This window comes from Pteropus medius, unplaced genomic scaffold, assembly GCF_902729225.1.
Source record: "Pteropus medius unplaced genomic scaffold, Ma_sr-lr_union100, whole genome shotgun sequence".
NCBI lineage: Eukaryota > Metazoa > Chordata > Mammalia > Chiroptera > Pteropodidae > Pteropus > Pteropus medius.
Genome location: NW_024352004.1, coordinates 1,847,299 through 1,859,795, shown reverse-complemented (window position 1 = coordinate 1,859,795; position 12,497 = coordinate 1,847,299). Strand labels below are relative to the sequence as shown.

Genomic DNA, 12,497 nt, shown 5'->3' with positions numbered 1-12,497 from the left:
GCCTCCTGTGACTCGAGGTATTCTTACTCAGCTTAAGCCACAACTTGTAGAGATGCTGCAGAAGGGACGCTGCTGGTAAGGAAAGGGTAGTGAGATGAGATGACCTCTAGGTTTCTTCTTTGAGCTTTCACAACTACGTCCAGGGGGGAAAATGAGTGTTGCCCTCTGCCCTTTCCCTCCATGCTTCCCAGGCCCACTGGACAGCTGCCTGCCTAGCTGCTCTGGAGCAGCCCACTCCCACAGGCAGGAGCTCCCATAGCTTCTGAATGCTTGGGGCCTGCGTGCGAGCCAAAGTCATGTCTGCTACAGCACGTCAGACAGAAAAAAAATGGAAAACCTTCAAAATTCTCCCCGAAGATCTGAATGCTACCAGCAGTTATGGACTCTGATCATCACTAAGCAAACCAGAAATTTGAAGAGATCCTTAGATCATTAGTCTCCAATGTAAAACTGACAAGGTGGAAACTGGCATATTATCCCTTTGCCACTCCTAATAAAAATAAAGGTTTATACATATTAGGTCCCATTTTATGCTCTGTTTTTATATGCATCCTTACCTGAGAAACAAAAAACCTAGCATCAGACTCACTATATTTTTGAACTAAAAGAACCTAGAACATGTAAATTTACACATGAATAGTGTAATTTGTTTTTTAAATGGGAGAGGAATACACACACACACACACACACAGAGAGAGAGAGAGAGAAGAAAGAGAGAGAGAGAATGAGCGCAAGCGAGCTGCTTGTATTGCATAAAATATCTTTGGGCAGATACACAAGAAATAAAAGTTGTCTATAGGAGGGGACCTGGGAGGTTAGAGAATAGGGAATAGGAACAAGCCAGTGACTTTTCACTATATACTTTTATTTTGTTTTGAATTTTGAACCATATAAATGTATTGCTATTTAACAAATTAAAATAACCTACAACAAAAGAGAAAAATCTTTCCACATGAGAATTAATGGACCATTTTATATATTCTATATGATATAATCATCTAAGAAGTCACATAAACAGTTCCAATTCCATAATCTATACAAGTGAAACCTACACATAGTTAAGTGTCTTAATACAGAGTTGAAAAGCTTTTATCAAGTCTGTCATATTCAACATACTAAAGAAGAAAATTTACATCAGAAAAGACCGACTGGCCTTAGGGAAGGTGGCAGAAAAAATAGGGACAGCATCCAAGTCTACTCCTGGCTGGGACATCTGGATCCACCACAAAAAGGCATTTCTACTTGGTGATTTAATGTGCCAAACCTGCACAGGGTAGGCAAAAGGAATCTTCCCAAAGAATGATGTAAAGCTTCTAACAAATTTGGGCCCAGTGAAGGTTAATTTTATGTGTTAACTTGACTGGGCCACGGGTGCCCAAATATTTGGTTAACCCTAACCCTGGCTGTGTCCATGAGGGTATTTCTAGATGACGTTAACGTCTGAATCAGCAGACTGACTAAAGCAGATTGCCCTCTATTGGAGGCTTGAATAGAACAAGGAGGAAGAAGTGAGAACTCGACTGTCTTGAAGCTGGGACATCGGTCTCCTGCCTTCAGACTGGAACTTATACCACTGGCTCTCCTGAGTCTCCAGCTTGACAACTGCAGATCCTGGGACTATTCGGCCTCCACAACCATGTGAGCCAATTTCTTATAATAAATCTCTTTATATATTTAAATCCATCCATCTTATTGGTTCTATTTCTCTGGAGAACCCAGACAAATACAGGCTCCTATCCTGAGTGCCTGCCACCTTCCAGCCATGGTACTAATCATTTTACAAAATTTATCTCATTTAAACTAAATGATCCAGCACAATGGGTATTACCTCCATTTTATAGATAATTGAGACAGAAAAGATTAACTCTCCTAAGGTTTCATAGTGGAGCTGTGGTTTAAACTCTTGTTTTCTAGTTTTATTACACCTGGGGAACTGCAATGGGTTGGCCTATATGGCAAGTGCCAATCCAAAATAAATAGATACTCTGAGTATATATATAGTCTGGAAGGATTAAAGACAATGACATAAAAATCTAAGAGTCATCATGGAAATTGCTAGGGTATCAAGTCATTTTACTACAAATCAATAAAGAGAACGAATTAAACAGTTTCATTGCCTTTCTTGTTCAAGAGAAACCAAATTATTTAATGAGGGAATTCTTTGTTTAGAAGGATTTCAGCTAATAAATGCAGATAGGATGACAAGATTTGGAAAAACTGTCATATTGTAACTCCTAATGAAATAGTGGATCTAGGTAGCAGTCTTCAATGGATGCTAAAACCATTAGGTGAAAGGTTAATGGGAAACTTTATTTGGGGGGAATTAGGTTGAGATTCACTTAGCATCACTAAAAGTGTGACAATCAAACTTTTGCATTAAAACATGACACCATAGGAATCATGTTTACTTAGCACCAGTTATGAAGTATTCTTGCCCCCAAAATGAACCAGAATCTAATCAAGCCTATAAGACAAACTACCATTTTACAGGATATCCACAGAGAAACAAACAAGTTAAATGAAACCACAATAATCAGCCAAATCCAGAATAAAAATCCCAATTTCAAAAAATTGAGGGGGACTGTAGAATCAGAGACTAAAAAGAGACAACAGTAAAATGTAATGTGTGAACTTTGATCCTAATGCAAACAAATCAAGTGTAGAAAGGACATATTTGATATAAATGGAGAAATTTGAACAAGGACTGGGTACTAAATATTACAGAATTATTATTAATTTTGGAGGTATGATAACGGCATGGAGATTATGTTAAAAAGCACAAAAGCCTTATCAGTTATAAATAAACAGCAAAGAACGTATGAGTAAAAGTCTTCATGTCTGGGATTTACTATAACATACTCTGGGCAAAACATCAATTGATAACTGAAGTTGGATGATGGGTACATGGGGACTTATTATGTATCCTTTCTTTGTATTTGTTTTCAAATTTCCAGTAACAATAAAAAAAAGGTAAATGCACTATTTTGAGAGAAAACATTCTAAAATCTATAATCTATAATGAGAAAATAGAGCTAAGAGCTAAAGGTAATAGCTAAAATAAAGACAAGATACAAAGGGACAGCTGACTTGAGTATTTGGTCTGAAAAGACAAAATAAGTCTTTACTAGGAAACGCATACAATGAAAACACTGTCAATAGAAGAAACTTCAGAATTAAATGACTCCAAATAAATTCTAAAGAGTAATTTCTAGATGCCATTTGGTTATGATTCTCCATGAGAATCAGGGAAACTATGTTATTAGTTTATGAATATCTTGACAAGCAATATTCTATAAAGCATCATTTATCCAAAATACAATAAATGAAAAAAAAAAACAAACTCTGATTGATTGAGCAAGGTGGGGTGGACACATTAAAACGTCTATGTTTAAGAAACCAATGATAGTGAGGGAATTCTTTGTTTAGAAGAATGTAATCACCTGGGATCCTCATGCCTATACGCGTACTTGCAGAGTAGCAGGGCAGCAGAGAGGGACTGTGACCACATGAGGCTGGGAGTTGGGGCTTCGGCCATCTCTGTTCATCTTCTTCTCTCCAGAGGCATGATTTTTAGATATTCTCAACAGGTTTAAAAGAGTTTACTGAATTCAAATTCCTCAAAGACTGTTACTTCATCTAAGGCACATATAACTCTCAACCAAAAAAAATGAAATTCATCAGGATGACCATTTTCTAATCATCTCTGGATTAAGAGGAATTTCCTATGTAGGGCATTAAAGCTGAGTACTTTTTCTAAGAACAACAGGGACCATTTCTCAAAAAGAAACCTCCCCAAGAAGTGTAAGTGGGCCATCGGAAGGGAAGGAATGACTGATAGTCCAAATAAAGCAGAGCACCACAAGGTTTTGCTTCAAACATCCACCTTTAGACACATTTAGTATAAATGGTTCCAAGGCTACAGACTGGATAATCTTTACCTTGGGTGTCCTTGAAATAATGTCTCCACAAAGGTCTGATTTTTCAACTGCTACTGACATCCCAGATTGTGAGGCTGATATTTTTATATTCCGCTATCTCCACATTGAAACCTAAATTGAAAAGATGGAGGAAATTTTTAATGAAGACTTTTGCAGGTTGGACAATTCAAAATAATTTCAACATTTGGACAGATTTAACATTTGGACTTGAAATTTACAAAGTAGCTTGCTAGTCAAAAATTTATAACTTACAAAACAGAATGCGTTAATTGGCTTGCTCTCTCATTCACCAGGACAGGCGTCTCAAACTTCTCTGTTCTCTACAACCTCCAACCTTGCACATCCCTCATTTCTTCAGCAAGAGATCTTACAGTGTACTTCAGAGCAAACAGAAGCCATTAATGGGACTGACTTCCACTTCCCACCTACATCTTCACCTATACTGTTCTCTCTTCCTCTTGGGACAACAGAAGGGGACAACTATCTGATGCCAACTCCGTCCACCTATGTGCTGGATCCAACTCACCCACGTTATCTGGAACTTTCACTATTGTTATTCTCTCCCCTGCCTCCAAATATCTCCAACCTGTTCTTCTCGACATGCTTAATTAAGTCTTTTACATCTTTCAAAAAAAAAATTTCATTAACGCTATATCTTCACCTTTGTGGAAAACTCCCAAAACCAATCCAATGAAAAACCAAGAAGTAACTCGGAGAGAAGGAGAATTCGGATTTATTTCACGTGGTCCCAGAGGAGCTAGTGCTCTGAAGATCTAGGCCCTTAGCTTAGGGACAATTTTTCTTTTATATTCGTGCCATTACAGTTAGCTGATTGGTTGGTTTGTTCTCAGCAGGTTATAGACCACCAGAATTGCTATGGGCTACAGGCAGTTTAAACAGTAACTTAGGCTATACATCTGTTATCTAGACAGAACAATCCAAGGGGAGGGTGAGTCTTCAGTTGATTTTGAGACCACTCTGCCCTTTGGCCTATGCAGCAAGCATGTTTACAGAAGCAGAACAAAGAGCTGATTACAAGGTTAGTCATTTGAGTGGAAAATTCCTCTTCGCTACCGCCCTCTATTTTCCCTTTTAAGTTCAAACTTCTATAAGTCTAGCTATATTCACCTCGCCTACTTTGTCACCTCTCATCCAATAGCTCCTTAGTTCTGCTTCACCATGTTCCATAACTGGTCTCACAGAGGTCAGCAATGATCACCATGTCAATAAATCCGACAAACATTTTTTCAGTTCTTATGTCATTTGATTTTACATCTAATACTACCATTCACTCCCATCTTGCAACTCTTCCCTGGCTTCTCATTTTCCTTCTCTCTCTATGGACCTTCTCAGTCTCCTTAGTGAGCTCAGCCACATATAATTGGTCCTTAAGTGATGGAGTTCCCATGATTATGTCCTGCCTCATCCATTCTCTTCTTTCCACACCCACTTAAGTAATCTCATTCACCACCAGGATTTCATTACTATCTTTGTGCTAACAACTCTCAAATTTATATTACCCCAACCCAAATCTCTCTTCTGAGCTTTGGGTTCATAATCCATCCTTCTATCCAACATCTTTGCTTAGATGTCTCAAAGGCTCTAAAAAGGCAGATATCGAAAAATAAACTTAAGATCTCCATCCCTTCAGCCTGTTCCTCTACTAACCCCTCACTGACATCAATCCACAACTCTTGTTCCTGACCCATGATGTCTCTCTTTAAATCATTAAGAGACAGATAAACATTCCATCAGAAAAACAGTTGAACAATATTAAAAACAAGTCACAGAAGAACAAATACAAATGGCCAATGTACGTTTGAATATATTCACTTAAAATAAAAGAAATTTCAATAGAAGTCAATGTTTTTTACCTACCACACAGGCAAATTCCCTGAAGAAATGAACACTTTTTTAAACATTTTTTAAACATTATTGTTCAAGAAAGATCCCTGAACAATAATGTTTAAACTGAGACCAAAAGAATGATCTGGCATTAACAAGATAAAGGGGGCAGGGTTAAGGAAGAAGGCGAGAAAGCATTCCAGAGAAGAACTAACATAAACAGAGGTCCAAACATTTTGTTTTATGCAAAGTAAATTGGAAAACAGTATGCATATCGTTTTACCAAGATATTCGCCAAAATCTTAATAGTGGAGTGTTTTTTAAACTTGTTTGTTTTTCTGTATGTAAAAAATTATAGAAGCATAAATTGTTTTTATAACTGGAGAAAATCAAGCAGTTATGCTATTTTCATTTGAACTAAAAACGTGTTTTAAATTGTGGGTATGAACATTTTCTCCATCTGGTTTCTCCTTCTTCAAACGTTGCAATCTCTGAAGCTCCTGCCCAAATTGGAGTTGATCATTTGGTTCTTGTGCCTAATCCAACATTCAGAACGCTCTGACATTCACATGTCATCCTGTGGAGCCTATTCTCATTCAGGAGTTTAGACCTGGAGGTGGTTCTTAAAGCAAATATTAAGTTCTGTCAAAACTGCCTTTGCAAAAGCCTTAAATAGCCCACAAAATACAGTCCTGGTTCCCAGAAGACCTACACTGCCAGATTGTTCTACAGCATTGAAACAATTCGGATTCTTCAATTGAACACCTGCTCAAGTAGTTGGCTTGCACCAGAGTGAAGGGGGGGAGTGGGGGGAGTCACACTGTATCTGTAAACACTAGGAGCCTATCCGTTGTGGAAAAATGCTTCTACTTAGAAAGGCCAGCTGGAACCAAGACTGACTCCATCCCAAGCTTAGGCTGGGACATATGCTGAAAGGAATATAGGGCATAACTGCCCTCACTGTTTATATCATTTTTACCTTTTCTTTTTTGCCAGGCAGATAGGATTACATTTGCTTAACCTAAATATGTTCACATGACTCCCCTGTAAACCTAGGAATGCGTTAGAGGTGTTGGGGAGCAATTAGGAAAGTAAATATTACCTGCTTTTTGGCCTCAAAAACTTTGTGCTCTTGGGGTGAATAAGAGTTTCAAAAAGAAATATTCAATAATAAAAGCAGCATGTAAAGGTATAACATACTAAACTGTAAATTGGTCTTGCCATAGGTCGTTAATGTACCTATTGTAGGGACAGTAGTCACAATTTCTCAAAGCTTCATTTTATAGAAGATGGTGGTTTTTCCTACTACATCCAAACCCACCATAAGAATCCACATCTCTTTTTTTCCTAGACTTTTAAACAGTTTTTCAAAAATATTCCCCACTGTAATTGAATTGTTACTTGAATGAAAAGAAAGGCAAGTCAATTAATTGTCCTTTGCAGAGATATACAAACAACATATATAAAATACAAATCTCTATTAGAGGTGGCTCCTAATAAAATTTAAACAATTTTCAGTACAGCTTGCCAACAAGGAGCAAACGTGTCTTGTTTTTGAAAGGAAACTCAACTAAGCTTTTTGATGCCTTGCCAGGAAATTCTCTTTTTCCACTGCAGTATCCAGGTAGGATATGTGGAAGCACAGTCTCAACGCTACCTCTATGGTGGCAGGCTTTAGTCACCTTAAATATGGAAGCAATGCCACCATAAATACATGTAAACTCTCTTGAAATAAGAACTAATGAAACAGAGAACCATTTTTATTTTACCCATGTGAAGCAAAGCCCTTTAAGGTAGATTAAATTTTAGTATCTCTTAGAAATTTAGTAGTTGCCTTTGGCTAACAGGCAATAACAGTACCCAGAAAAGAACCTAAAATTTTGCAGAGGTGAGGAAATATAGCATTGGGAAACCATACTGCAACCAGAAAAATTAACTAGGCAAGAGCAGAGGCCATACTCTAGCATCTGGTGTTGACCATCACCTACTCTCAAGAAATTTTTAAAACTTTTTATTGAAATATAATTTACATGTGGATATACGCATACATGATAACTATACAGTTTAATGAAATGTCATGAACCAGATCAAAAAGATGATTACCAGTGACCCAGATTTCCTTGTGTATCTTCACCATCATTACCCTTCAAAAGTAATTATTATATTGACTTCCAACAGCATAAATGTTAAATATTTTATTTTTAAGCATTGTGCAGGATAGATTCTATAAAGGAAGGCAATGGTAAAGACAGACTTTAGAAATTTAGTCTTTTAACAGATCAGCCTATTTGCAGTGTGAGCTTGATATTCTAATTAGACTTAAAACTAGTGCTGTGTCTACACCTTAATCAAGTTTCTGGAAGTCTACAAGGATTCTGGAAAAAGAAAAAAAAAAATCCTTGTTCCAAATACTACGATTTTCCTTTTAAACTGCTAACCAAAGGAAAGCTTTATTCTTGGGCAGAGCAGGGGGCACATGTTGCAGGGACAGCCAATCTCCCACTCATTCTGGTGCTACTGCCCTCAGAGGGGAGGTCACCAAATTCCAGAGGTCCCCACCTGTGAGAGTCAAAGGTTTCCTACAGTAGTTTAATATCATGGATGATGTCCAAGCACACAGTATTCCATTCTATGATCAGACAAAAGGAGCACAGCACTTATCCTGTACATAAATGAGGTATAGGTGAACTGCTACAACCAAAGAATGATGCATGCTTTAACCCTTTATAGAAGGTCCATATAAAAAGTGTAAAAGTCCAGGGCATTGCAGCACTCACAATTTTGTTGGGCGACAAAACTAGAGATTCCTTGTCTTCGTTTCTGACAAAAGACAAATCTCACAGATAAGAAAAACCTTAAGGAACATGCTGTAACAAGGTACTTCCCACTGAAATCGAGCAAATACTCGTGCTTGATTCCCCCTCCTAACCACACATAGTAGACCTTCTAGGTTCTCCCTCCTGCTCCTCTTTCTACTCCACTGCTGGAGGAGCCCAAATCCTGCCGCGCCGAAAGAGACCCTCAGGAGGAAGACGACTCCGACCCCGGCGCCTCTTGGCACATTCACACCCCTCTGCCATAAGTACTAACTGTCCAACAGGGAGAAACAGCGGCGAAAACTCCAGGGTACGAATAAGAGCAGGTGGGCGAGGCGCGCGCTGGTTCCGGAGAAGGCCTCCGAATGCCCTTTCAGCTCGGCTACCAGGCCGCTCCCTCTCAACCCGACGGCCCTCGGGAAAGCGGAGGGCCCCGCGGCGGGCGCACCAAGCCTCTCTTGGATCCCGGTAGCCTCCACCCTACAGAGGGCGGAGAAGAACAGGGAGCCTAACCCCTTCCCGCAGGCCATGCGCGAGCTGCTCCCTAGTTCCCCACCCGCAGACAGTGTGGAAATCCAGGGAGGCCTTGAATACTGCCATCCCTTCTCCCAGACCGCGACTCAACTGTCGCCATGCGGATCACTGTCATCCTCACCTCAACATTGAGAATTTCCGCTCCACTCTGCAAGAGGGTTGGTGATTAGAGCGGGGCGGGAACAGCAACCAACCAATCAACCACAGCCTCTTGGAGCTTTGTACCAATGAGCGCGAGTTTCTGTGAGTGACGCCAAATATGACCAATGCAAAGGACAATAAGAGCCCGAAGAGAGGCGGCCCGCCCCTCGGAAACTAAGCAACAGAAGGAAGCTTTGGAAATGCCGCGTTCACCTTCTAGTATTTACTCTCCCAGTCCTGGCGAGACACGCCCACGTGCAACGCCCCAATGCCTCGTGCGACCAATCAGAAAAGTAAAAGGATTTCCGATTTGCTCTGCCAATCAACTTGGAAAAATCTCAAGGATTGACCTAACCCCGCGAGTATTTTGACCAACTGGTTGGGGGCGTGTGGGCAGAGCCAAGTTCATAGTGTTCTTCGCTCAGGAACTTTGCCAGGGTGGGGTTAAAAGTAGAAACTAGTTTGGGACGGTATTCTGTGTAGGAAACACTCAGACACCGAAGTTATGCATAAGGAAGGTTTCCTATTCAATCCGAGGCTAGAATGCAGGCCTACCTCTAAACAGATTTTCAACAATTGAAAATACTAGCCACCAGCACGTTTGTTCAGACCTTGCAGAACCACAATCCTCACTTCATGAAAAAATGCTTTCAATAACTCAGCCCCCTAGATGGCAACTTGGTTAGCTTAAAAGGTTACCAACTCCCGTAAATGGTACATGTGAATGGAAAAGGGGCCACATACTAAACCCGACAAGCTCAGGAGAGGGCTGTATGGCAGGCCTTACAAACTCCTAGACTGAAAGTAACTACACAGGATGGTGTGAACATAAAAATTTTTAACTTAAAGCAGGTCATGGCGGGTAGTTACATTGTAGGCCTGTAGCTTCCTTGGCAAAGGTCGATCTTTACCTTACATGAACCTATCTATTGCCTTTGTGCATCTAGGATAACATACCTTTGAAATGTCATAGTAACTTTCTTTTCCAGACCCCTCAGGGCACAACTGCCCAGCAGAACCCCTCATTGTTATCTTGTTCCTTGCATACCATTTCTATGTGCTGTAAATGTTAGTTATTAACTATCCTGTATCCACCAATGTAAAAGAAGTATGTGTCTCCTTTTTTCACTATTTATCCAATTCTAGAATTTCCCTGCTTTGCTTTCTCCTGCCCACTTACGCTACCACCAATGGATTTCATGTAACCCTCCTTACATCTCCTCCTTTGATTCTAATGTACAAAATAAGCTGCAAAACTGCCATTCTGTGGACCATTTTATCAATCCACTGGGATTTTGCATCCAGGCAATGTCCTCAAATTTGGGCTCAAATAAACTTATAAGACTTTTCCATAGGCTGTACGTTCTTTTGTCGAGATACATAACTGAGATAATAAGAAAAACTAACATCTATTGAATGCGTAATATGTACCAGGAACAATGTGAAGGCTTTACCAACATGACCATAACACCCTGTGAGTTAGAAACTATCATTAGTATTTACAAAGAGGAAATTTAAGTAGCTAGACAGAGATTCAAGCCTTAGTCTGCCTGACACCTTAATCTTTTTTAACCAAATACTTTCTTTTGATAGCTGTGTGATATTCCATCATGTGGATATACCCTGATTTATTTAATCATTTTCATATAGTCCATGTTTAAATTGTTTTTAAATTTTTCTATTATGAATAATGTTGTAGTGAGCATCTTATTTTTTCCTTCTTTCATTCCTTGCTATTTTTTTAGGAATGGATTCCAAAAGTGGAATCACTGGGTCAAAACATGAAGATGTTTAAAGCTCTTGCTGCATGTTACATTGTCAAATTGTTTTCTGAGTAGATTATGCAAATTTACCTTTCCATCAACCAAATGAAAGCCATGTTTCATCATTTGGTGAACTCTTTTTAAAAAGAGGGATTATTAACACTTTGTTTGCTAATTTGATAACCAAAAGAAGTATCTCATGTTAATTTAATTTTCATTTTTTGATTACTTGTTATTTTTTTCAAATGTTTACTAGTACTCTTACTTCATCTACTGCAAATGATCTATTCTTGTCCTGCTAACTCCCAAGGCAAAGATATAAAGTTGTTTTGCTAGCAACTATGAAGATTGTTTGACCGGATTCATTTTAATCTAAAAAAAAGAAGGCAAAATAGTAAAGATAAGATTTTTACCTACCATTGTTTGTACCTATAGAAGGAATATTTGGGCTGAAAAGAATAGGGCTTTATCCCTTTGCCCCTTACAACCTGAAAATATTCATTATTATCCCAAGATATGCATCGTGCCTATGAATAAAACGAAGTCCCTACCCACATGGCACTCAATTAATTTGTTAAAGGATTACAACCATATAGACACACACACAAATTTTATACACATATATATGTTTTATACATACATATATGTTTCATATTTTTAAAATAATAATATGTGGCAAATATGTGGGGGAAAAGCTAGAAGAAAATAGACCTAATTTATTAGTGATTGTATACTGGAGGTTGGGTTGTGGTTTCTTTAAAATGACTAAGAGAAAATGTACTAATTTTATAATGCAAAATTCAACTTACTTTTAAAAAATACAAAACTGATGATTAGGAAGGAGGTTTAATTGAAATCATCATAGCTGTTCAGGGGAAGTTTATCAAGCTCCATAAAGATAAATTGTTTATGGTGTTATTGATTCAGTGGGGTTTTTTTCTTAATAGAAAATACTTCTTGTCAATATGTCATTTGTACAGCATGGAAAGTACAAAGTGCTCTTGGGAGAGGCAGGGAGAACATTTCACCCTGAGGAGTATCTCATTTGGAGATAGCTTTCCATCTCTGAGTTAGACTGTAAAATTGGTTAGTAGTGTTATTAGTATGAGATATAGCACTCTTGGTAGTGGTAGTTAGTATCTGCTGTGTAACTACTGGGTCAGGTGCTGAATGTCATAGGTACTCTATGATAATTATCTAATTCTCACGTGAAAACATTTACTTTTAGAGAGTTTAAATGTCACACAATATCCCCAGACAACCTTCCTCTAAAGATCACTGAACTTTTCCCTATATTCTGGTCACACTTTTTCTCAAGAGATGTCTTCTCCCTCTCTTGAAAGCCCTGTGGTACATATTCCTTGCCCTAGAAACAGCCCTCCAGTAAACTCTCCCTTAGGAAAAACCCGAAGACATACCTTTACTTTTTCTCAGGAGCCCTCAGAACTGTCACAGGTAGC

The 12,497-nt window shown here is 38.8% G+C and overlaps 2 long non-coding RNA genes across 6 annotated transcripts in view; both read right to left on the bottom strand.

Annotated features, from left to right (window-relative positions):
• Positions 1-9,314, bottom strand: part of LOC120589263 (uncharacterized) — a 28,829-nt gene extending 19,515 nt beyond the window's left edge. For 4 of the 5 annotated variants that reach the window (XR_005649433.1, XR_005649434.1, XR_005649435.1 and 1 more), the window contains exons 1-2: positions 5,813-5,854; positions 3,939-4,049 (exon numbers count right to left, since the gene is read on the bottom strand). This is a non-coding gene — a long non-coding RNA (uncharacterized LOC120589263). Of the gene's footprint in view, positions 1-3,938; positions 4,050-5,812; positions 5,855-9,254 lie in introns of those variants that run through there. The other variant, XR_005649436.1, reaches the window with a different exon arrangement.
• LOC120589264 (uncharacterized) lies at positions 7,380-9,248 on the bottom strand. Its single transcript, XR_005649437.1, has 2 exons — positions 8,561-9,248; positions 7,380-8,007 (listed from the first exon to the last, which is right to left on the bottom strand). It is a non-coding gene; the product is annotated as an uncharacterized LOC120589264 (long non-coding RNA).
• Positions 9,315-12,497: the final 3,183 nt, after the last annotated feature.